Genomic DNA, 22177 nt, shown 5'->3' with positions numbered 1-22177 from the left:
CAAACGTGATGTTAGAGTTGGTGGGAGGGCAGCTGTAAGTGAGAAGAAAAGGCTGGAAGTGCACAGTGATGCACACAGACTTGGGGCTCATTAGCAGGTAGGATAGAGCCTGGAGCACTGGTTAATAGGGAATGAGAAACACTGGGTGATGATATGGGAAAGAGAAATCCTTGTCGTCATCACTGGCTCTGCAGACAGGAAGACCACCAATGCATCACTCACCCAGTCTACCAGACTTTCATTATGCACCATGGCTCCCATCCACACAGGGAAGTCCACAGACTTTTCAAGTGAACTGCCATGCTGTTCCCAACCTGTGGATGTTTCCTTGTGCTAATCTACCTAACTACTTACTTGGCATTTCTCTGGAGTGTGGCCACCATTTCTTGAGGCAGTCACAGACATCTCCTTTGGAGAATTTACTGAAATCTTGTTCTACTTCCTTCTTGTTTTTCCACAGCTCCGAGACACTGCTGTCATCAGAATGACTCTCTCTCCAGGTGTCATTAGATGGATAAAAGTACATGCTATACTTCTCAATGTCGATGGCCCAGTGTCCACCAATGAATTTTCCTTGTTTATATTGAGACTGTATGGTGATGTTCAAGGCGTCATTACCTGCATATCAAACACATCATCATCTGCCATTTATAGAACCATCACCTCCCAATGGTCCAGTCTTTCTCTGCACACTTAGGACCTGTAATCTTTCCTCCCTGGCTTGCCATTGCTTACACAACACAGACCATGTAGTTCCAGGTAGGGGACACTGTTCAGCTCTTCTATGCAGATAATTCAGTAGCCCCCTTCTGTCATGTGCTCTGCTCTTCCTCTTTCTCATTTATCAGGCCTACCTTTGCATTCTGTCTCATACTTACCTGAGTATGAGGTTCCACAGCTCTTGGAAAGTCTTTTCCAGGGTTTTGGACAAAGGAGGACACAGCTCAGTGTAATTTCCCTTCTGTTTTCCATCACCAAGACGAAGGAGAAGCTTTCTATTCACTGAGCACTGTCCAAGTAAGGTTCGATACTTGACAATGAAGTTGCAACTTAGAGAGTCGGTACCTGTGAGAGAAGCATGCAGGTGAGGTCCAGTGGGAGCAGGGCTCCAGAGGAGTCAAAGGTCTCTAGCACTCAGAATCCCTCTGACAGGAAAAGGGTTAGGAAGAGAAGCCTCTAAACAAGAGGTCCAGCAGCTTCTGGATCCTTAGTTCTGTGCCATCTATAACTGTCATAGGTTGGTAGGACTCTTCAGATGCACATATGTCACCAGGGAGATTTATCTTACAGGGTACTTTTAGTGACTACTATCAAGTACTGTAGTATAAAAGATGTCAGATAGCATCTGTACTGGCTGGTTTTGTGTGTCAACTTGATACAGGCTGGAGTTATCACAGAGAAAGGAGCTTTAGTTGGGGAAGTGCTTCCATGAGATCCAGCTGTGGGGCATTTTCTCAATTAGTGATCAAGGGGGGAAGGCCCCTTTTGGGTGGTGCCATCTCTGGGCTGGTATTCTTGGGATCTATAAGAGAGCAGGCTGAGTAAGCCAGGGGAAGCAAGCCAGCAAGAAACATCTCTCCATGGCCTCTGCATCACCTCCTGCCTCCTGACCTGCTTGAGTTCCAGTCCTGACATGCTTTTGTGATGAACAGCAATGCAGAACTGTAAGCTGAATAAACCCTTTCCTCCCCAACTTGCTTCTTGGTCATGATGGTTGTGCAAGAATAGAAACCCTGACTAAGAGCCGGGTGGTGGTGGCGGCACACACCTGTAATCCTAGCACTCTTGGAGGCAGAGGCAGGCGGATTTCTGAGTTTGAGGACAGCCTGGTCTACAGAGTGAGTTCCAGGACAGCCAGGGCTATACAGAGAAACCCTGTCACGAAAAAACCAAATCCAAAAAAAACCAAAAAAAAAAAAAAAAAAAAAAAAAAAAAGAAACCCTGACTACAACAGCATCCAAGTTCCTGGAGATGAAAATCTAGCTGAACACACAGGAGAAAGGAAGGCATCATAGGACACCTGGAGCATTCAACATGGACCTGGTGTTCAGGAAAGACCCTGGAGTAATGCTGCAGCCTGGCATGGAAAGGGAGCTGTCAGCTGTGAGCTCGGCGCTCATCCCTGTTCCCACTGGGCCCCTTCACACAACACTGTTGGCATCAGATCTCAGGTTCTGCCATGCTAAACCACACACCTAATCTGAAAGGACTTAAAAGGGGGAGTATAGGGGTTAGGGGAGTGTGGCTAGGCGGCATGGGGGAAGGTGTCCAGGCTGGCCCTTGCCTGGGCACCTCTGCCCCTGAGGGACCACACACACAAAGACATGGTATAGAATAGAGTTTATTGGGAGTTAGTGGGAGAGAGAGAGAAAGAGAGAGAGAGAGAGAGAGAGAGAGAGAGAGAGAGAGAGAGAGAGAGAGAGAGAGAGAGAATAGAGAGAGTGGAGGCTGGCCATGATCAAGTGGAGCAGGAAAGAGCCCCAGGGGTAGAGAGGTGAGAGGGTGTGGGAGAGCAGAGAGCAAAGAGAGAGAGGAGGAGCAATTAGCCCCTCTTATAGTGGGCCAGATCTCTGGGGCAGGGCACACCTGGCTATTGCCAGGTAGGTGTGGGGTGGAGCTTAGACAAAACCCCAACACACCATAGTTACAAAAATTTGAGTTAATGACCTTCACAGTACATATTGAAAGGATTAAAATGGAATTAATGTTTTATTTTAATTAGGAAGCCCAATTTGCTAAACGTAGCAGTATCATTCGCATTAGATTTTAATTTTTTCATATGCTATGATTGCCCTTATAATGAAAAGAAAATCAGAATCATTTGGAGAAAAATTGCTCTATATAAAATAAGGGGCACAAAGGATTTTTAATAACCTACTGGATTTAGAAACATTTTGATTTTAGAAAGGAAGCGGTGGGGGACATTCAAACACTAATAAAAGTTCTTAGTGTGAGTGTTTAAATACTTCAGCTTTCCAATCCATTTATAACAGCTTTGATTTCATAAAAGAAAATCTTGAGCACAAAAGCAGCAAAGTTCAGAATCTTTTATGTATCCCTAAGTATTAAATTATCAATTTATTATTAATTACATTTGAAGAACATTGCAAGTTTAAAAATGTTAAGTATAGAAATGCCTGATTCTTTAAACTTCCACAAATACCCAATATCTAAAAGTAAGATGTAAATAAACCTCTGCTATTCAGGCAATCAATTCTCGGTGCTCCTAGATGGTACTGGAACTCTTACACCACTTCTCTGTTTACTGATTGATATAATGATGGGATTTAAAAAAAAACAAACTATTCATGTAAAATAATAAACTTGCTATGACAGAAAACAATGACCATGATGACATCAAATGTCTCAGAAGGAAGCGTTTACACTCAGACCTCCAGCGTTTAGTAAGGGACACATTGTTAAAGAGTCTCAGGAAAGTGCGCAGTAGTGCTGCTTAGACAGGCTCTCTAAGATGCTTGGGACTCATCAAGTAGGCTAGACATCCTTGCCAGAGGCCAGGGCTGCTGCTGCATCACACTGCCTAGTCCTGACCATGAAAGCACCAAGCACACAGCACCAAGCCCAGCTCTTTCGCAGGAGGAGGACCTGGGGTCAAGTCAGTTCTCAGGGCTGTGAGCAGGTCCTTTATAACCTCAGCTTTCTCATCATGCTTTGGACACGCGGGGCTGTCGGTGGTCAGCAAACTGCCAGAATACTCTGTAGAGAATGCACTGAAGCTGAGCCTGGTGTCCACACCTGTAATCCCAGCCCTTGGTAGCAAAGGAGAGCAGGGATTGGTTCAGATGCTATAGGGTGGGCAATGGACTGAAGCCTTGCCTTAAAACAAAAGAACCCACAAAAAGAAGGGAAAGAAAAAGGGGGCAGGGAATGGGAAGGTGGGTGGTGTGGCTGTGCTGTCCCTGGATCTGCAGGACTTCCACAAAATGGTGAACAGGAAAATGGGAAAGGGCACAGCCTGTGTCAGGTGCAGACCTTTCTCCTGGAGGAGAGCACTGGCACTGTGCCCAGCACATGCAGTCCTGGAGACTGGGATTTAAACTTCCTCAGGACCCCAGTGGTGCTGAGGGCATCACCAAGAACTCCCTTCTGCCTGCTGTGATCTTCATCCCTGTAGCCCCTCCCCTGCCCTACCGCCATAACTTTTTTCATAACTTCTTCTATCCACTGCAGCCTGGGTGGGGTAGAGCCAGGCAGAACCAGGGTTAAGGGGAGGAGAAGCCCAAAAGTTTCCTGGTAGCCCAGGACTGCAAGAATTCCCTGACTTAGCCAGTCCGTGTTCAGTGCCCCAACCCCCTCCATGTAAACCCTAGGAACTCACCTGTTGACAGCGCGGTCCCCAAAGAAATCAGCAGAAAAAGGAAAAGATAACACTTGGTGGTTGCTGCCTTTGCCATGATCCTTCCTGAGACCCAGCTGTGTGGCCAGAGCAGTGGAGAGAATGAGAATTCCTCAGTGCCACCCCAGCGAGGAGAAAGAATCTGGAGCCAAGCAGCCTGTGCAGGTGCCAGGCTCCGGGGCTCCGCGGGTGCGCGAGCAACTCCGTGGCCCTGGGCTCCACAGTGGCCGCCACCACCCCTTGGTCGCCTTCGGTCGGCCAGGAGCGGGAGTGGGAGCAGGTTGCCCAGCCAGAGGCAGTAGGAGCTGTGAATGAGTTTTTCTGCCATCAAAGGAAGAAGTAAAGTTCAGGCAGAGCAAGCTCTGGGCCCACCGCGGTCCCGCCCCAACCGAGGTCCCGCCTCGCAAGCTGAACTCACCTGCTGTTCGCCGGCTTTGCCCTGCTGTGCTGCTGTGCTGCGGGCCAGCCATCTGCTGCCCCTCTTCCTGTGGCTCTCACAGAGCTTCTCCAGCGCCCTCCTGGCCACTGAGAGGAGCTGCTAGACCTTGCCTGCATCAGCCTCGCCCTCACTCCCAGCGCCAAGAGTTTCCCAGTCTTCTACAAGCAGTGCTTCTGGAACATCTCTATGGCACTACTTATCAAAGAGGAAAGAAAGGACAGAAGGAACAAGCTGTGGAGTGGTATAAGAAAGGAATCGAAGAACTAGGAAAAGGAATTGCGGTTATAGTTACTGCCAAGGCGAACAGTGTAAAAGAGCTAGACGCCTTTAAGTCAAAATGATAGCTAATTTAGTTATATCCAAGGACCGTTTACAACTTCTAAAGAAGCTGTAACCAGCTTTGCCATTTTCGAAGTCCAAAACGACATCTATAATGAGAGTACTAACCTGACTTGCTGCAATGGACAAGTCCAGTCAGAAAGTGGAGCAGCTCTGAAGAGGAAAGACCCTTTAACACATGCTAGTAATGCATTGTCTTGATCAAAAACCTGCCTGAAAAGTGGATCCACAGGGTTTTCTGGTCCCCACAGGGCGCCTGGTTGCAGTCTTTATCCATGGTTTCTGGAGCAGGACCAGGACCTGGACCTGCAGCTCCCACACATAAGAGTACTCCAAAACCAAACAGATCCAACACACCTTCTACACCCTGAAGTGCATTTCAGGAAAAGAAAGACTTGAAAAATTTTAGGAATGTGGACAGCAATCTTGCTAACCTCCTAATGAATGAATTCGTTGACAATCGAACAGCTGTAAAATTTGATGCTCTAGCTGGTCCTCAGGAACTGGCAAAACAAGTGCTGCAAGAGTTTGTGATTCTTCATCCTCTGTCCTTCCTTCTCTGCAGGCTGAGTTGTTCACAGGGCTCAGAGCTCCTGTTAAGGCTTGGTGCTCTTCTGCCCTCCAGGAAGTGCAAAACAGTGCTGCCTAAAGCAGTAGCTGCAGAATCTAATGCGACCTTTTTCAATATAAGTGCTGCAAGTTTAACTTCAAAATATGTGGGAGAAGGAGAGAAATGGGTGAGAGCTCTTTTTGCTGTGGCTGGAGAACTTCAACCATCTATAATTTTTAGAGATGAAGTTGATATTCTTGTGTGAAAGAAGAGAAGGGGAGCAGGACACTAGTAGACGACTAAAAACGGAATTTTTTTTCTATCCAACAAGAAGCCACAACTTTATTAGTGATAAAAACAGTACACATTTTAAACCAAGCTGTAGTTCCACTTTTCAAAAACCAAAAAGGGCACAAAGATGGGGGAGGATGTCCTTGACAATTCTATGTCCATGACTTCCACACCAGTTTCATCACCCTTTCCTTCTTCACTCTCCTCTTGGACACTTGGAGTCTGAGTGTTTTCGTGAATGTTTGAAACAGCTTCCCCTCAAACTTTGAAATTCTCAGCAGGGCTAACTGTGCTTGCTGAGACAAATCTTCAGTCTTGGCTTCCTGACACACTGTGTAGATATCTGAAGCTGGGCTCTTGACCCAGTTTGGACACAGCCTTCCTCCCCTTCTCCTCCTTGGACTCTGCTTGGCTTTACCAGCAGGTTCTTCGTGGATTTCAGCTGCAGCTGCCAGCTGGGCTGGTCCTGTGGCTGTCTGGGTGGAATCCTGTTCCTCCAGCTCTGGCACTGACTCTTCACTGTCAGACTCTGTCCTGACCCTGTCTCAGCCTGAGGCTGTGGCCACTCCTGCTCTGACTGTAGCAGGGACAGTTATTGTGGCTTCACCGGGCATTTTGTGTAGAGAACATGGTGGGCACTGTTAGATTAGAGCACAGCAAAAGCAGATTCTGGTTCATCACTGATAATAATCATCACATATATAATAATGTGTACATTGTGTCCAGATGAAAGTACTGCAGAGACAGTGGGCTGTAGAAGATTCACAGAGCCCTCTGTTGTCTGTTTCCGAGCCTTTGCCTTGCAGCAGTCTATTTTCTGTTTCCTGTCCCTTAGCACCCTGAGGTTGCAGCACCAAGGGTTCTGAGTTCTTTCCTGCTTTCTTACCAACTCCAGAGTGCCAAACGGAAATCTTCCCATCTGCAGTAAGAGAGCTGTACTGAGCCTTTGTCCACCTAGATATACAAACATTAAACACTTAATTTGTTCTTTGAACATTTTATTTTCCCCTTTTATTGCCTTGCAATAAAATAATTGAATATCATACTAGGTGAGGTAACCCAGACTCAAAAGGTGAATCATGGTATGCACTCACTAATAAGTGGATATTAACCTAGAAAACTGGAATACCTGAAACATAATCCACACATCAAATGAGGTACAAGAAGAACGGGGGAGTGGCCCCTTGTTCTGGAAAGACTCAGTGAAGCAGTATAGAGCAAAATCAGAACAGGGATGTGGGAAGGGTTGGGTGGGAAAACAGGGGGAGGGAAGGGGACTGATGGGACTTTCGGGGAGTGGGGGTCCAGAAAAGGGGAAATCATTTGAAATGTAAATAAATATATCAATAAATTAAAAAAATAAATTAAAAAAAAGAAAGCAACTTAATAGCAACAGCAAGAAAAAAATCTGGCACAACTGATGTTGCAAAGTCTGAGTCACTCTGTCTGTGTAACATCTGCATCAGTCCTCCTGAGCCCTGCAGTATATTTTTCTAATATGCCAGAAATACACGGTAGACTTAACTTACTCCACCTGGAATTCATTTTTGTTGAAGTTATTCTAATATTTTAGAGAGTGAGTTTTAACTTACAAGTTGAGTCACCAGGGTGGGGGAAGGGACATATTAGGAGGTAAGACATTTCTGATTTGAAGTTCATTGTGTGCTTTGAACCTAAGTAATTTTTCTTTAACAAATGTGGGTACCCTTACATTTGGGGTATTGATGTCCAGAATTTAGCTGCACCGCTTTCATATAAGAGAGGACGACAGCATCCTCACTATGTATGCATTAGGATGGGCTTCAGCTCAGTGTTTACATAGAAGAACCTTTAAAACCATGGCTAATTCATGACTCTTTCAGGACAGGTATTAGGTGGTTAACACACTTTTTAAATGTCTAAAAGATACAAAATGAAGTAAACCTAAAATTCAGAGTCAAAGGTATGACTGCGTGACAGTCCATCACTGTAGAGAAGCATCTTTATTCATCAGGTTGGTGGTTCCGCTACTGTCACAGAGCATTTTCTGTGATGCTGTGTGACCCAGGTATATTGTAGGCCATTCTGTTACTGCCTTTTCATGTGGGTTTCTAAGCTGGCCTGGAACTCAATGGGCAGCCTATAACTCCCTTAAACTGACCTTCACGCCTGTGTCTCCTGTGTGCTGGGGGAGCAGGTGCATACCTCACCAGGAGGTTTGCTCTTGTTCAGATAGAAGTTGCTTGGGTTTTCCAAATTAACATTAGATTCTGTGCTGAGCTCTGTTTACTGTTGAAGGTAATGTTTAAATAATAAGGATTGGTAGTTCTCCATGTTCATATGACGGAGTCCCTGTAAGCTCGGTGAAATGTTTTTGGAATTGCTTAAGCATACTATCATATCATCTGCAAATAGTCATAATTTGACTTCTTCCTTTCCAATTTTTATGCCTTTGACCTCCTTTTGTTGTCTAATTGCTCTGGATAGAACTTCAAGTACTTTATTGAATACATAGGGAGCGAGTGGGCAGCCTTGTCTAGCCCCTGATCTTAGTAGAATTGCTTCAAGTTTCTCTCCATTTAGTTTAGTGTTGGCCACAAGTTTACTGTGTATTACCCTTATCATGTTTAGGAATGTGCCTTGAGTTCCTATTCTTTCCAAGACTTTAAACAAAAAGGAGTGTTGTATTTTGTCAAAAATTTTTTTCAGCTTCTAATGAGATGATCATGTAATTTTTTTCTTTGAGTTTGTTTATATAGTGTATTATGTAGATGGTTTTCCATACATTGAATCATCCCTGCATTCCTGGAATGGGGCCTGATTCATTGTGATAAATTATCATTTTGATATGTTCTTCGACTCAATTTGCAAAAATTTTATTGAATATTTTTCATCAATATTTATAAATGAAATTGGTCTGAAGTTCTCTTCCTTTGTTGGGTCTTTTTGTGTTTTAGATATCAATGAAACTGTGACTTCATAAAATGAATTAGATAGTGTTACTTTTGGTTCTGTTTTGTGGAATAGTTTGAGAAGTGTTGGTATTAGGTCTTCTTTGAAGGTCTGATAGAATTCTGCACTAAAGCCATCTGGCTCTGGACTTTTTTGGTTAGGAGAATTTTAATGAATGCTTCTATTTCCTTAGGGTTCAACTTTGGTACCTGGTATCTCTCTAGAAAAGCATCCATTAGATGTAAATTTATGTTGAGTATAAGCTTTTCTAGTAGGATCTGATGATATTTTCAATTTCCTCAGGTTCTGTTGTTATATCTCCCTTTTCATTTCTGCGTTTGTTAATGTGAATACTGTCTCTGTGCCCTGTACTTAGTTTGGCTGAGGACTTATGTACTTCTGATTTTTCTCAAAGAACCAGCTCCTGGTTGTGTTAATTTGTCGTTCATCTCTTTGTTCTCTTTGTTGCTACTTGGTTGACTTCAGCCCTGAGTTTGATTATCTCCTGCAGTCTATCCCTCTTGGGTGTATTTGCTTCTTTTGTTCAAGAGCTTTCAGATGTGCTGTTAAGCTGCTAGTGTAGGATCTCTCCAATTATTCAATGAAGGCACCCAGAGCTATGAGATTTCCATAAGTTCGGGTAGGTTATGCCTTAATTTTGGTTGGATTCTAACTTCTTTCTTCATCTCTTCCATGACCAAGTTATTGAGCAGGGAGTTGATCAGCTTCCATGAGTATGTGGGCTTTCTGTTTTTTTCGTTATTATTGAAGAACAGCCTTAGTCCATGGTCATCTAATAGAATGCATCGGATTAATTTAATATTCATCTGTCTGTTGAAACTTGTTTTGTGTGTATATGGTCACGTTTGGAGAAAGAACCATGAGGTGTGAGAAAAAATTATATTCTTTGGTTTGGGGGTGAAATGTTCAGTATATATCTGTTAAATCTATTTGGCTCATAACTTCTGTTCACGATGTGTCTGTTTAGTTTCTGTTTCCATGGTCTGCCCATGGTGAGAATGGGTTATCTTCTTCTGTGATTTCTTTATTGTTTTTATTTCCCCTTTTAGATCCTAGATGGTTTTGTTCAATTCCTTCACCTATTTGATTGTGTTTTCCGTTATTTCCTTAAGGGATTTTGTGTTTCCTCTTTAAGGGCTTCTACCTGTTTACCTGTGCTCTCCTGTGTCTCTTTAAGGGAGTTACTTATGTCCTTCTTAAAGTCCTCTATCATCATAATGAGATGTTTAAATCAGAGTCCTGCTTTCAGGTGTGTTAGGGTATCCAGGATTTGCTGTGGTCAGAGAACTGAGGTCTGATGATGCCAAGTGGCACTGGTTTCTATTGCTTATCTTCTTGAGCTTGCCTCTCATCCTGTGGTTATCTTTGGTGTTAACTGGCCTTGCTATCTCATAGCCAGCCTCTTCCTCTTAGCATGGTTAGGATGGGGTTCCTTGGGTCAGGCTGTCTCGGGGTCTGGGAGGGTCTGGAGCCCTGATGTATGACCCTGACTGTGGCAGACCTCCTGGGAGTCAACCTGACACAGGTGTGGGTGTGGTGAAGGTGCTGGAACACAGGGTCTGTTTCCAGGCACACATATGGACCAGAAGGAAGATGTGCATCCAGCAGGGCAGGAGGTCCTACATCCTCTGAGCCAGGAGTGGGGAGTGGTTAGGACAGGTATGGGATGGGGGAGGGGTACACACCTGCTAGTCTGATGGTGTCAGAACTTCTGGGGACCAAGATGTCTCTGGGGGTGGGTGGGGGCAGGGGTAGGGCTTGAGCACATGATCTGTTCGGTATTTTCCCGAGTATTTGTGTCCTTTGCAGTTTCTTTCATTTTTCTGCAGTTCTCCATCTCAGATCTCGGCCTCCTGGCTGAGATGTTTGCTGCTGCCAACAGTGAAGCAGTTCTCTGAATTTGATTTTCACACCACAGGTGTGAGTATAAGCGAAGGAGACTGATGTTTCCTTTGCCGATTGCTTTCTCCTACAACGTTATATTCCGTTTATTAGTCTTGGCCTCATTTGCGAGATTGTCAGGTTTTGTACGTTGTGTTCACGTCAGACATAAGTAGACTCCTTACCCTCCTCACGTCCCGTCGGGTGCTCATTAGTGCTTTGCTCTTCTTTTCTTTCCTCCGTTTTTCTTTGTTTTACTTTCATTCTTCCTGTCTTTCTTTCCTTCTTTGTTTTTTTTCCCCTCAATGAGCTAGGACTTCACTGCCATGTGGATTACAAGTTGTGACAGTGCACACCTGCCTGGTGTCAACTTCTCACTCTTAACTATGCTACTAGGTCTTTTGAATTGTAAGTCTCTCTCTCTCTCTCTCTCTCTCTCTCTCTCTCTCTCTGTGTCTCTCTGTCTTTCTCTCTCTCTGTCTCTCTCTGTCTCTCTCTCTGTCTCTCTCTCTCTGTCTCTCTCTGTCTCTCTCTCTGTCTCTCTCTCTCTGTCTCTCTCTGTCTCTCTCTCTGTCTCTCTCTCTCTCTCTCTCTCTCTCTCTCTGTGTGTGTGTGTGTGTGTGTGTGTGTGTGTGCAGATGCATATGTGTACAGATATTCTTTCCATTCCTGGTTTATTGGCAGATTTCATCAGAAAGTGTGTTGCATTGTGACCACTTTTCTGTTTCTGCATTTGTTGAGGGGTTATGAAACTTTGCCTTTCATTCTCTTCATCTGGTGGACCACACTTGCTGACTACAGTACTGGTTGAACTGTCTTCCTTACCCACTAACTGCAAAAGAGGCCAGGGTGCTCCAGAGAGAAAATGAAACTGCTCCCTCTAGACTCAGTTTTTCCTACAACAGAGAATTTCCTGTCACCTTTTCTATTTGTGAGCTGGAAGGGGAAGGGTGGGGCACCATCTCAAAACTGCAGCTGCCCAGCAGCATGCTGTAGAGAGGCAGCCACGGGGACCTGGGCACTAAATTGAGACACAGTGACTAATCAGGACTCAGGGACCCGGGCACTAAATTGAGACACAGTGACTAATCAGGACTCAGGGACCTGGCACTACATTGAAACACAGTTGCTAATCAGGACTCGGGGCTCCTTCATGCTGGTCCCTGTGTGGAGACTCCCTCTGTCAGATGACCTGAATTCATCTGACAGACACCTTCATAGACATGGAGGACAAGCATTTTGTAACAAGCAGGATGAATCATGGTGCTTGCCAGGAAAACCACAAAGCACTTACCCATTGGAGCAGAGAGCATTATTAAGGAAGGAAAATTGATGGACGCAAGAATGGTCTCCTGAGTCCTCCAAAATACCTGCTAAGGAGCCTCACCTGAACTCATCAGAAAAAGGTTAACTTGTGAAATCTATGTGGCCTTAAACACATGGCAGGTGTGTTAGGCACGGTGCTCTAGTTCAACAGGACATATAGAATGAATCTCTATATATAGAAAGGTGATTTACTAGAAAGATGTGCAGGCTGGGGCCCAGCTAATCCTATCATGGCTGCCTATGTGTGGAAAGACCAAGAATCCCAAAGTCGCTCAGTGCATAAGGCTGGATGTCTCAGGACGTCTTCAGTATCAGAGTCCTGAAGTGCTGGGCTCTAGTGACAATGGACGAATGGGCTTGCTAGCAAAGCCAGAGCAATCAGGAAAATAGCAAAAGCATACTTCTTCCATGCACTTACATAAACTCTAGAAGAAGGTGGAGCCTATATTAAACATGGGTTTTCCCATATCAAAAGATCGGGATTAAAGGTGTGTTTTCCAACATTAAATATCTTGATTAGAATTAGATTTTTCCACTTCTAATTAAACCAAAATCTCTTACAGGTGTTCCATTTTTTGGTTCTAATTAATTCCAAGCATAATCAAGTTGACAACCATGAATAACTAACACATATGCACTATACATATACATATATACACATATACATATATGTATACACTACATATAACTATATACATGCACATATATGTATATGTATGAACATACATATAAATGTATATATATATATATATATGTGTGTGTGTGTGTGTGTGTGTGTGTATACATACAGTAGGTTTACTAAAATGACTTAAAGGCCATGGTGTAGCTAATGCAATATTGGTGCCCATGTATTGAAAGTCCAAGAATCCCGTAATTCTCCAGTTTATGAGGCTGGGTGTCTCAGCTAGTTTTCAGTCTATGCAAGAATTCCAAGAAAATACACTGAAAACTCTCTGAGTTCCCGTGCCAGTGACTACAGGGACCTGCTAGCAAGGGTGGAGAGCCTGCCTTCCTTCTTCCAGGGTTTGTATAGGCTTCCGTGGGTCAGAAACTAGGAACGTAATTCAGCCCTCACAGAGTCATTTCAAATAGCGAACTGTATCAGTGTCAAAGCCTCTCAGGCCCTTAAAGCTCTGAGGGAAGGGCCCTCCACTGGGCCTCAGATAATACAGAGTGTAGCAGAAACTCTACACATTACAGTGACTACTGCAGACATTGTCAGACTTTATGTTGATGCTTTACAGCCAGTCTCAACCTCAAAGTCATTTGATGGCGTCAGGACACAGGTCTGTGGTGCATGGTCTGAGTCTCACAAAGGTCATAGAATAGGACCCCTTCTGGGTAATTCCAGATAAGACAATATGCTCAAATAACTGCCTTCATCAGAATTCTGCAGCAAGTGCAGGGATGACCATTAATATTTATACAGACTGACGCATGCTTTTCATGTGTGGGTGACCTATGTCATCCAGCCCTTTGAAAAGAGAGGCACCAAAATAATTGGTTTCATTATGACATATTCATGTATTAAAGAAATATAAATAGACAATATCAACTCTTTTATTAACCTTTCCAGTACCACTAGACCTGTCCTCTTTAAGGTACTCCTGCCTCTGCCTTCACCTCTATGTTTGTGTGTGTGTGTGTGTGTGTGTGTGTGTGTGTGTGTTACAGACCTGCCCCTGTGCAGGGGTGAAGCAAGTACTCAGAACTTCAACAGCGAGTTCATAACTGGAGAACAGTGTTTCCCATCATTCCGCCCTGTCTTGCCCTCCCAGCCTTTCTTTCCCCTCCTGTGATGGGTTTCCTACCTCTTGGATGGGGTGATATCTATGTTTGATCCAGAAAATGCATTCACCCATGCTCTGGGCTAATCTTCCTGCAACAAACCTTTGGTGGCCTGGTTGGGAAACTCTCCTCCTGCCTTCCTCTCTTTCCTTTGTTCCCTGTGAGGGTTGTTGGAGCAGTCCTTGGGCAGCTGAAGACTTCTGTCTCAGAAGACAATGCAGGGAGATCCAGTGGCCTCCATGATGGAGTCTGGACCACCTCAATTTGTCAAGGGTCGAGGTGCATCAGGATATAAGCTAAGGACTGACTCTCAGACTTCTGTGCAAGACATATGGGGTAATTTCTTCTTAATATGTGCCCTCTAATGGTGAAGAGAGAGGAACTCATTCCCAGAAGCCTGAACACACTGTGAGAAACTCCTCACCCTCTCTCTCACATCCCTACTTCACAGTTCTTGTTATTCTTCAGCATAGGAGGGAAAGAGTTCCTGACTGACATTAGGCTCTGCCACTTTGATCTCAGACAGACACCCTGATGCAAGGACTCTGGGTGATCAGGGGTTTGTTCTCTGCTTTACACCGAGTCCCTTTTCCCATAGATGGGGTTCCTGATGCTATGATGAAGCACCAGGCCACAAAGAAAATTAGGGATTAAACTCTAGCTTCTGTCACCTTGACAAAAAACTGCCAGCACAACTGAAACCTAGTCACTTTGACACACAAGCACAACACATTTATTTATTTTGACAAAACACTTTTTAATCAGGATCTTTATCTATCCCAAACATGGCACATTCATATAATATCACAAAACAAAACACCAATGATATTAAACAAAACTTTGATAGTCTACCAATTCATACACTTTAAAAGTTCAGTCTCTATAAAAACGTAGTCTTTTTTTGAAATGAAAATTATCTTTTGAAAATTAAAGTCTCTGTGTACTTCTTTAATTATTAAAATTAAGTTAAATATCATTTTATTTCAGGAGAGAAGAACCAGTGCACCATTGTAATACAAACAAAGCTAAACCCATCTCCAGCCATAAATACATCAGTATCCAGTGTCTGGGATTCATCACAGTCTTCTAGATCCTCCAAATGTGTCGGCCACGTCTCCAGCTCTGCCTCACAGCACACACAGCTTGTCATCGGGGCTCCAGCTGGCTCCCGTCCACTGCAGAGGCAGTCATCCCTGGTCATCCCATGGCACTGGCATCTCCAGACGCTGGTGACTCTTGCTGCAGCTGGGCTGCACGCTCACCCACAGCCTCTCCTGGGCTCTGTCATGGCGCCTCAGCTTCTCTCCTTGACTCCTTCAACCTTGGGACTGGGACTGCTCCACAGGCTGCGTCTGCACCGGTGGCCTCTCCTGTCTTTCCACAGTGCTGAGCCTCAGCTGCTCTGTGTGACCCTCCATTCCTCCAGCTACACCACCTGAGACCCTTACACAGTACCCGGGTCAGCTGTCAGCACAAGGTAACACCTAGGCCATGTCCAGAGCACAGCTTCCTGACTCTCGGGAGATCCTTCCTAGAAAACTTCCCCTCAATGATGTTGGTCTCTTCTTAATCACAACTGATGCTTCAGCCCCAGGTGACAGCGCTCACTGTCCCATCAAAGCAAAGGTTTGCTATACTTCTCTGGTCTCTTGTGAAACATAACACACTCTTCAGCTCTAACTGGCCAGATACCACAGATTGTTTGTTCAGATGACTTAAGAGAGTCTTTGCTTCCCTCACAAGCCAGGCCTCCATCATCTGATCTGTCCCCAGAAGGCTTCTCTTCCAAGCTATTACAGAACAGATGCTCACTGTGCTCTCAACACTCAGTGATTTTTCTGTCTCAAAGTTTCAAAATTCTTCCACCATCCTGTCCACAATGCATCCTCAGATCTTTGGCAGCAACACCCAACAATCATTTACCTAGTTGAGGTCATTATTGCTGGGAGGAAACACTGTGACCAATGCAAGTTGGGAAGGCAAAGTTTTATTTGGCTTGGACTTCCACAGCATAGTCTATCACTGCAGGAAGTCAGAACAGGATCTCAGGCAGAAACTGAAACAGGCCAAGGTAGGAAGGAGGGGGTGCTGCTTACCTGCTTGCTCCCCTTTGCTCTCTCATTCTGATTCCTTATAGAAACCAGGACGACCATTCCAGGGAGGCCTGAACAACAGTGTGCTAAGCCCTTCCACATCAATTATTAAATCAGATGATGCCTTATAGGATTGCCTACAACTCAGTATTATAAAAACATTTCCTCAGTTGGAGTTCCCTCCACTCTAACAAGTCCATCTTGTGTGCAATTGACATACAACTCACCAGTACACCCCCAGAGCTGACTTGTAGTCCATTTTAGGTCGCAAGTGTCCAGAGCACATGTCTGATGTCATTATACCAATCCATCTGCTCAGTTCATCTCTGCAGTGAAGCTGAGGTGCTGTGCATTGGTCCAGGAGGGTTCTTCTCTTAGGATGCCCAGAATGGAGACATGGTTTGTGAGCAGTGGTGGAGAGCCTGGGTGGGCACTTTCAGGCTCAGCCTTGGATCTTGGTTGGGACCAACTCTGTCTGTTGGCCATGGAGCCTTCTACCTCACCAAAGGATGTAGTCTCAAAACCTGGCTAGAATGATGTTGAAGATATCCTACAGAAAACACTTCCTTTGTAACACAATTTTTCTTTTGGACCCATCCTCACACTGAGAGCACTGTCTTGCTGATGGCACACCAGCTGTTTGCTCAGTGACACCTCTCTGTGATGATTCAATCAGGGATTCAGTGATCCTGATAACTAAGCCTTCATAGCTGTGTGACAGGATCCTCAGGTGTGAGAGACCTTCCCTGTGACCCCAGCAGATCCTCCCACTAAATCCTGCTCAAACCCTGTCACCATTGCCACCAGCCCCCCTCTGATTGACACTTCTTTCCAGTCTCCCTCCCTCTGACCTCCATTGCTTTCCTCCCTCCCCTCAGCCTCAGCCTGCAGGGTCCTCTCACTCACTCCTTCCCCTGCCTAGGTGTGGGATTTCCCTCACCCTTAATGCAGAACATTGTACAGGAACTTAGGGAACAATCAGAAGCTGTCCTCCCCTGCCCCCATCAAACACTTCCTGCCAATATTAAAGGAGCTTTCTTCTTTAACCCAAGTCACCATAAGAGGCTTTCACTTTCTGACTTCCCTGGGCCTCTCTTCAAGGCCCCTCTGCATGAGCTCTGTGACCCATCTTCCACTTTGTCCCTACCAAGGGTGTGATCTGATAAAAATAAATATAAATAAATAAAATAAATAAATAAACAAAAACTTATTTTAGTGGCCGGTTTTCACATTTCCTTTTATAGAAAATTGCTTTTTATAGAGAGTTGCTTCCACGTGTAAAAAGGACCAACCTTCCCTCAAATGGGTAAGAGATCCTTTTACTCTTAAGACAAATATGAAAGAACCTGACCAGGCTACCAGAGTGTCTACAAATTTAGCTTAACCATTTATGTATACATGTATGTATGTATGTATGTATGTATGTATGCAAGCATGCATGTATGTATTATGTATGCATGCATGTATTATGTATGTATGCATGTATGTATGTGTGTATGCATACATGTGTGTATGTATGTATGTATGTGTGTATGCATGCATGTGTGTATGTATGCATGTATGCATGTATGTATGTATGTATGCATGCATATAATTTACTCACTTTACATCCCTATCATGCCCCCATCTGTCCATTCTCACCTCCCAGACCCACCCTTGCAAACCTCTTCCCTCATTAACCCCACCCTGGGAAGGTGCCCCCCTGCATACCACACCACAGGAACATGCAGTTGCAGTAGGCCTAGACACATCACCTCACACTGAGGCCTAACCAAGTAGACAGTTTGGGGAAGGGGATCCAGTGGCAGGCAAAAGGGTCAGGAACAGCTTCTGTTCCAATCATCAGGGGACTCACATAAAGACCAAGCTGCTACATTAAATGTAGGGGGCCTAGGTCCAGCTCCTGGGAGCTCTGTGGCTGGTGTTTCCATCTCTGTGAGCCCCATGGACTCTGTAGGTGTTTCTGTGGTGTTCTTGATCCCTCCACATTGCACAATTCTACCCCCACTTCTTCCATCAGGCTCGCTGAGCTCCAGATGACCTTTGACTCCGGGTCTCTGCATCTGTCTCCATGAGCTGCTGGATGAAGCTTCCTTAGCTCACCCATATTTCTACGTGGTAGCACTTTCATGAACTTTTTATAGTAAAGAAACAAGGAAAGTCATAAATCAAAAATTTTTCAAATACATGGGTAAGTATACCAGGCAAATGGGTTATATAGCAAGGCTGGGAAATCTTGACTCTGGGCCTCAGATGCTAACTGATAAAATTCTTAGCTTTGGGGATAGGGCAACCTACAGGGTCTGTTCATAAAGTCTAAGGACATGTCTAATAGTCACAGGAACGTCAGGTCACACATTCCGAGTTAGGGAATAAACATCCCCTAAAGAGACTAAAGATGGTCCAAGAAAGGATGTCTCGAGAATGTGTCATTCCAGCCTCTCACATCTCTGAGCATCTACTCAGTCAGTTACGTGTTGTAGGTACACATATTTCTACAACTCCTGTTAAACATATACAACAGCTCTAGTTTTGTTTTGCAGCCTGACCCAGGGTTGCCTGTGTCTTTGATCTGAAGTATCTGTTCTACGCCTTCAGATAGATGCTATGTGGTATCTTTACATGACAATATCCCTCCCTCAGATGGTAATCATAAATTGGCTAATAAGTTAACAAGAGAATATACAAATTTAGTTCAATTTTTTAAGTTCATGAATACAAGCAAATCTTACACACTGGATTATTTTCAATTTGTGAAGAAGACAGGAATATCACCATTATCCAAGCAATGCCACCTAGTTATTGAAGATAGGTTGGAAAAAGCATATTAACCAATAGAAATGTAACACTTTGAAATATTGTTGTACATCAAAACGCATGCTGTGTTCAGGATTTTATACCGACCTGGAAAACAAGAAGCCTCATTTACATCATGAATTTAACAAGGAAGGAAGAAGACAATGAAGAGGTGCTAGTGGGTATATGTAGGCAAAGAGATGCTTTTCTGACAGAGAGAATAACCTTACTGGAAGAAGGATTTATACAAAAAATTAATTTCACCCAACATGATTGCTAAGAGATGGTAGAAAAGCAAAAGTTTTGGTATGTCACAAAGTTTATAACACTCACAAAGTTTATAACAATGTAAATTGGTATGGCTTTCATTTTTTTAAAGGTTTTTAATTACATTAATGATTTGATGAGATAATTGCTTATAATTTCTTCTGACTCTAGACTTTAACTTCATAACAATGGAATCTTATCAGTGCTACGATTGATTTAAAATGTGGTTTTAAAATATTTGTTCATCAGAAGTGTCTAATCTTTTGATGTTATGACACAACGTGTCATAATTCACTGCTTCCGACCTATTTTGATGAAGTATGTAGATGACATGTTTTTACTTTGGGGATTAAGTTAATTATCAACCTCTGCATCATGGATGGTCTTGAGCTGACAGTGTCTGTGTGTAGTGAGGTGTCATGCCCTCCAATGTATGCATGGCACTCAGAAGGAAGCCAACTGCTGACTGTAAAATGGAGTCACTCAGGACACGCCCTGTTTTGCCCAGTGATGACTAATTTAAAATCATGCCCAGCTTCATCTCCACAGTGCTATCATGTAAGACTGAGAAAGTAAAAGGAACAGAGCAAGGGGAAGCCCCTGATGGCAAAGGCCTAGTGCACTCTGATGCCCTGGGGCATGAGGCTCTGTCAGCCATCAGTCTCCTGGGCTCCCACCAGTCTGGTCCAAAGTCAACAGCACAGAGTTCCAGGATGCCTCACTTTTCCACAGAAGCTGTCCTTGAGCTTAAACTGTTGTGGCAGACCTCCTGCCTCAGCTTATCCCGTAATGAAAGTGTAGCTTTGACTAAATATACAGGTGGAGTTAAAATGTACATGATATAAGTTATTCAAAAGTAATTGTATTGACAGCGCCCAGAGCTGATCCTGTGCCACAGCTCTCTGTACCCAGATACTGCTGGGAGAGAGCTGGCCTCCCAGGATGCTGACACACCTGTGAGCACAGGCAAGACTACCACTTCTGCACAGAGGGACCTGCTAGGATCCTTCAGGACACAGGAACTGAGGAGCAGCAGCCTGGGACAGGATCCTTCTTGTTTAAATCTGTACCCAGAGCTAACCGTGTGCCACAGCTCTCCATACCCTAATTCCTCCCAGAGAAAACTGGTCTCCCAGGAGTACTTGCAGGAGGGACAAGCCACAGTCAGAGACAGCAAGACCAGCTAACACCAGAGATAACCAGATGGTGAGAGGCAAGGGCAAGAACATAAGCAACTAAGGCTTCCTGGCATGATCAGAACCCAGTTCTCCCACCACAGCAAGTCCTGCATACCCCAACACACCAGAAAAACAAGACACTGATTTAAAATCACTACTCATAATGATGATAGAGGACTTTGAGAAGGACATAAACAAATCCCTTAAAGAAATACAGAAGAACACATGTAAACTGATAGAAGTGCTTAAAGAAGAAACACAAAAATTCCTTAAAGAATAATAAGAAAAGACCTTGGGCGCGAGCTCCACAGCCAGTCCCACAACACCCAGAGGAAACTCCACTTCCAGGAGCTCTAACACGCCCAGGACCACAGGATCTCAGGATCCCAGGAGCTTGGTCACAGCAGGATCTCAGGGTCCCAGAGACAGCTTGACTCTCAGGAGCTCTGACACACCCAGGATCTCAGAATCACAGGATCCTGGAATAACAGGACCACAGAGACAGTTGGACTCTGAGGAGTTCTGACACAATCATGATCACAGGAAGGACAGGCTGCAGTCAGATAGAGTGAGGGCAGGTAGCACTAGAGATACTCGGATGGCCGGAGGCAAGCAGAAGAACATAAGCAACAGGAACAAAGGTTACATGGCATCATCAGAACCCAATTCTCCCACCATGACTAGAAGGAAATGGTGGGTACAAAACAGTATCAAACCGGAAAAGCAAGATTCAGAAGTAAAATCACTTCTCATGATGGTGATAGGGGACTTTAAGAAGGACATAAATAACTCCCTTAAAGATGTGCACGAGAATACAGGTAAACAGCTAGAAGCCCTTAAAGAAGAAACACAAAAATCCCTTAAAGAATTACAGGAAAACACAAACAATCAAGTGAAGGAACTGAAGAAAACCATCCAGGATCTAAAAGTGGAAGTAGAAACAATAAAGAAATTACACAGTGAGACATTTCTGGAGATAGAAAACTTTGAAAAGAATTCAGGAGTTATAGATGCAAGCATCAACAACAGAATACAAGAGACAGATGAAAAAAATCTCAGGTGATGAAAATAACGTAGAAAACATTGACTCAACAATCAAAGAAAATACAAAATGCATAAAGCTTGTAACCCCAAAACATCCAGGAAATCCAGGACACAATGAGAAGACCAAACCTAAGGATTATAGGTATAGAAGAGAACGAAGATTTACAACTTAAAAGGGCTAGTAAATATCTTTAACAAAATTATAGAAGAAAACTTCCCTAACATAAAAAGAGAGAGAAAGAGAGAGATGCCCATGAACATACAAGACTATAGAACTCCAAACAGACTGAGCCAGAACAGAAAGTCCTCCAGGCACATAAAAATCAAAACACCAAATGCACTAAACAAAGAAAGGATATTAAAAACAGTCAGGGAAAATGGGCAAGTAACTTATAAAGGCAGACCTATCAGAATTACACCAGACTTCTCTCCAGAGACAATGAAAGCCAGAAGATCCTGGCAAGGCCTCATACAGACCCTAAGAGAACACAAATGCCAGCCCAGGCAAAACTCTCATTCATCATAGATGGAGAAACAAAGATATTCCATGATAAAACCGAATTTACACAATATCTGTCCACAAATCCAGACCTACAAAGGATAATAGATGGGAAATGCCAGTACAAAGAGGGAAACTACACCCTAGAAAAGGCAAGAAAATAATCTTCCAACAAACCCAAAAGAAGATACCCACACAAACATAAAAATAACATCAAAAAATAACAGAAAGCAACAATCACTAGTCCTTAATATCTCTTAACATCAATGGACTCAATTTCTGAAAAAAAAGACATAGACTAACAGAAATATTTTCAAGTAAATCTTCAATTTTATCAGAAAAAATGTTTGTAATTCCTCTTTCAATTAATTTAGTA

At 43.9% G+C, this 22177-nt stretch overlaps 1 protein-coding gene, 1 long non-coding RNA gene and 2 pseudogenes across 3 annotated transcripts in view; 2 read left to right on the top strand and 2 right to left on the bottom strand.

Moving 5' to 3' along the window:
* LOC127673838 (histocompatibility antigen 60b-like) overlaps positions 1 to 22177 on the bottom strand; it is a 344893-nt gene that overhangs the window by 5090 nt on the left and 317626 nt on the right. The gene's annotated exons all lie outside the window — the stretch shown is intronic.
* Positions 4774 to 5997, top strand: LOC127673518 (spastin-like; annotated as a pseudogene).
* On the bottom strand, positions 6018 to 6591 carry LOC127673843 (nascent polypeptide-associated complex subunit alpha-like; annotated as a pseudogene).
* LOC127673861 (uncharacterized) lies at positions 10789 to 17232 on the top strand. The gene is made up of 2 exons (XR_007975237.1): positions 10789 to 10849; positions 14912 to 17232. It is a non-coding gene; the product is annotated as an uncharacterized LOC127673861 (long non-coding RNA).

Source organism: Apodemus sylvaticus, chromosome 23 (genome assembly GCF_947179515.1).
Source record: "Apodemus sylvaticus chromosome 23, mApoSyl1.1, whole genome shotgun sequence".
Classification (NCBI taxonomy): Eukaryota; Metazoa; Chordata; class Mammalia; order Rodentia; family Muridae; genus Apodemus; species Apodemus sylvaticus.
The sequence above is the reverse complement of the archived record's forward strand: the minus strand, read 5'-3'. Positions and strand labels throughout refer to the sequence as shown.